This window comes from Etheostoma spectabile, chromosome 1 (assembly GCF_008692095.1).
Source record: "Etheostoma spectabile isolate EspeVRDwgs_2016 chromosome 1, UIUC_Espe_1.0, whole genome shotgun sequence".
Taxonomy (NCBI): Eukaryota; Metazoa; Chordata; class Actinopteri; order Perciformes; family Percidae; genus Etheostoma; species Etheostoma spectabile.
The window spans coordinates 31,910,762-31,915,259 of record NC_045733.1 but is presented as its reverse complement, the minus strand read 5'-3'; positions in this window follow the sequence as shown (position 1 = coordinate 31,915,259).

Below are 4,498 nucleotides of genomic sequence, written 5' to 3'. Positions count from 1 at the left end.
TTTGTCTGCGGGGACATTGAGACGGTTGGTGACGGATGGAGTGACGCTCCGGATTAATGACGTGGACCTCAGACCAGCAGCCGGGAGGTCAGTCTCGCGTCTCTGTCTTTGCGATTACGTCCGTCACAGTGGCCTCGTTCATTTATTCCCCCCCCCCCCGAGAGACAGACGTCACATGTCACGGTCCAGTACTCGGATCCTTGAGGGGAACTCGCTGATTTAGTAAACACTGTGTTACACTAAACACTGAATTTCTCTCACTTTTTATGTAGTGTTGAAACAAAAAAACGTGACAAATGTTAAAAAAGTGTTAAAAAAATGGGACAAAAACGTAAAAACAAAAAAAAAAAAAGTTGATTTTCAATTTTGACGAGAAGACAACACAAAGTAACACGTCACAACCAACTGTCTCTTCCTAAATTATTATTTTTATTACTACGTATATAACTCCCTGAATTGTAGTGGAGCTCTCAGATTTTTTTTTTTTTTTTTTTTTTTTACAAATAGCCGTGTTTCCAATCCCTTTTTTTGGGGGGGAAAACCACCCTGATCAGAGGTCCCCTTCTTCACCGTTTCCAGTTATCCAATCCACTTTATTTACATGGCACGATTTAACAAAAACAAGGTTTACAAGGTGCCGCACAAAAGGATAATACAGAATAAACAGATATCATGCAGATGGTACTAAAAAGGTCCACTGGTTAGCACTTTGAGATTTCATTTGAAATGTAAAGATTATAAATAAAATGAGTTATTCACTGGCCCAGAAAACAGTTACAAGAAATCTCTCTGCAATAACCGTAAAGTAGGACACTCCACAGCTGATGTGTTGTAGGTTTAGTTCATATATATATATATATATATATATATATACACACACACTTTTAAGTTGTTAAATGTAATTGTTTCGATGGAGATTGCCACTCATGAAGCCCCTTCAGGGTTTTTCAGCCACATTTGTGTGACCGAGTTTTAATCTTGTGAAAATCAATCACGTGTTATATAACCCCTTTCACAGTGTTCTATATGTACTGTGTATCGGTGTCATGAGTTTTTAAAGGTGATACAACCACCTCGTCAGCAATTGCTGTACCAATACGGTTTGAAATGAGCAGAAGGACTCTTGTATGTGTTGGGTTAACTCACTAAAAAGGTGCCGTTACCATTTCAAGTAGATAAGTTTTCCTTCGAATGGGTCACACTCACGGTCAGTGGGAAGCGGCACGTTTGGTCCTAACTTTTAGAGCCCTACAAGGACAGGCACCCCCATACATCTCAGACCTGATACAGCTGCGTACATCTTCACGCAGTCTGAGAACAGTTGCCCCCCCTTACACATTTTAAAACTAGGGGGGGGGGGGGACTGCTCATTTCAGGTTGTTGCACCACTTTGCCTCCTTCCGTGCGCTGCTTAGATTGTGTGGTAAACTTTAAATCTGCTTTTTAAAGAGGCTTTTAACTAGAGTGTAGGGTGGTTAGGCTGGTCTTATGTGTACGTGTTATTCTTTTGTTGTGATGTATTGTATTTATGAGAGTTGTTTAATGCTTCCTTTTGTTGTGAAGCACTTTCGTGATCTTCATCTGAGATAAGTGCTATACAAATAGATTTTACTGGACAGTGACTATTCAGGAGGGGAAGGCGTTGCTTTCTACTCTGACAACTTGTTTGGGTCGATGACTGCACTGTTTGGGTGCGGGCGGACGATTGGTGGCCAAGAAGTTACCAAAAACGCTCTGAAATGAGAGTTAAAAGGTTGATTTGGTCACTTCCCAATGTCAAAAGATAGACGTCTTTTCACTCAAATTGATATTCTGGCTTAATGCAGATGTTTTGGCACCGATGGGTCAAGACATGCCACACCCTGCATGATGACTCATCATATGGAGACGGTCAACCGCACGTCAAGGTGTAGAAATGTAGGAAGAACGTGTGCATTGAATGTAAAGCTCCACTCAGAGTCCAAAAGTTTAACAACTCTGCACACAAGGCAGAAGAAAGCTCCATGTTCAGACGGTTTGGCTTAGACCAGGGGTTCCCAAAACTTTCAGCCCCCCCCCCGCCCCATACACGTATATAGGCTCAACATTGCAACCGCACTGTGTGCGTGAAAAATCAAAAAGAGCTTTTCCGTTTTTAGTTATTCGCTTGGTTTTATTTTAAATGTAGCCATTAGTTTTATCTTGTGTTAAAATCATGGCTAACATATGCTATTAATAGTTAAATTTTTATTTTATTTCTGGAAATATACTTGCGACCCCCCCCGGCTCGCAACCCCCCCCCTGTGGGTCCCAACCCCTACTTTGGGAATCAGTGGGTTAGGAAACTTTCCATTGAAAACCTGTCATTTCATAAAGATTTGACATTAAAAAAAAAAAAAAAAAGTTAATCCAAGCTGCAAACCATTAAAAATTAAAAGTTTTATTAAAAAAAAAAAATATAAGACAGCATAAAGTTACATCTTAAATAAAGTGCAAGTGACAAGTCCACTGATCTTTGGAAATGTAAAGTTGTCTCAGGGGTTGCTGAGCAGCGCGGCTGCCATGGCGACGACGGTGGGCGACTTCAGGTGAGGAAGGAGGAGGCTGATCTTCATCAGTTCTGCTGCTCGAGTACTTGTTCCTCACGGCCTCGCACAGGGACACCGTTACTACAAGGGTATTTTACACACACACACACACACACACACACACCATCCACAACGTTGCGCAGCGCACTTGTACTAAACTCACCGGATACTGGTCTTCCCCTCGTTCACCATGACGACGTTCTTGGCGATGTGCTGCATGATGCGCGTCAGGTGGGCGGCGTCGTAGGTGGAGTAGTGCTGCTGCGTGGGAGACTGGCGAGACGAAAACAAACCGAAGCAATATGGATTTAATGCTTTGGCTTTGCAGTGATGACCGCAAGCAGCACCGACGGTCAATACGTTACATCACCCTCATGTGTAAGAGAGAATAAAGTGGGGAAGCCTTTTTCCCCACACAATCCCACCTATGTTTTAGCCTTTACAGTCTATATTTATTATATTGTATAAAGGTTAAAACATAGGTGGGATTGTGGGAAAAAAGGGGCTTCCCTACTTTAAGGATGGGAATCACCAGATGCCTCTGATATGCTATGAAACATATTCTGTGATACTGCAATTTATAACCTTTCCCAAATTCTTCCAATGTCCCAAAAGGAAACTTTGACAGTTTCATCAAAATATAAAAGTTTGTTCATCTCATTTCAATTGCTGCAACATGGGATCGTCACGCAGACCATAGATCGATACTTTGAGCCGGTGTGTCAACAGCATTGCCACTGCAAATATTGGGATACTATGCTGTTGATTCTCTCTCTCTCCCCCCCCCCCCCCCCCCCCCCAACACACACCTTATATTTTTGGTATATTGCATGTACATTTTATTTATATTCTGTGCCTGATGTCTGTGCTGCTGTAACACCATAATTTCCTATTTTTGGAGTCAATAAATCTCTATGGAAATACAGCTTTTAAGGCGACATGCAGCTGGTTTTTCCATCAACTTTGGACAAGAAGGCTCGGTGTATCTGAAACAACTGCCAGACGTTAACCTGCTATGATCTCTAGCCGCGCTGGATGGCCGAATTTGGCTAAATGCAGGCACTTTGGCGTGAGTTGTTTAGGCAAATTAAACCTTTAGCTGAATATTTTCTTCGCGACTGTCGGGAAACCAGTGGCTAGAGGCATCATCTGTAGGTGGGGTACGCAGGAGTGTGTTGGTTTCCAAGGTCCAGTATGTGAGGAAAAGATGTACCTGGTATTCATGTTTTTCATTTACGGGCTTGTGGCCCCTGGCGCAACAAGGGGGAGGAAAAAGGAATCGCGACAGCAAATGAAAGAGCAAGAGGGCGTAGCGGGCCAGCCCCCCCGCAAACCGGCACAACGCCCGACCCCCCAAAAAAGCCAGAGGAATCACAGTTAAGCTATAAACTTCATAATGGGATAATTTGCTCTCAAAAGACACGTTTGTCTTCCAAACTGATGCCAACTGGCACAAACATTACTGTGGAATTTCCCAACATGAATATAACTGCATGCATAAATACAAAAACTACATTGTGTTGCAACCAAGACATCTGATGAAATCTTCCCCTCACGGACAGATTTAGCCGCCATGTCCAGTCAAGCGACAGATCATTTCTGATAGTTTAGTCAGCTTGAGCCAATTTGAGTTTTGTGTAGACTGAGATTTCCAAACTGAGTAAGTATGACCAAAAAAGAAATTCCCAATGACAGATTTAGCGCCTGTATTTTACATGTCGCAGCTATATGTGGAGCTTTAATGAGCTTGTGGCTGTGCCATCCTGCTGATTTGATCACTTTTCTAATCAGTTTACCTGCTTGGAGCTACATGAATGATAGACATTGTCCAAGTTCGGAGTGTAGAGGCGTCCAACTCACCCACGGCAGGTCTTCCAGCAGCAGCTGGGCGAGGCCGAGCGATGCGGCCGCGATCTCAGACGGCCGGTAGT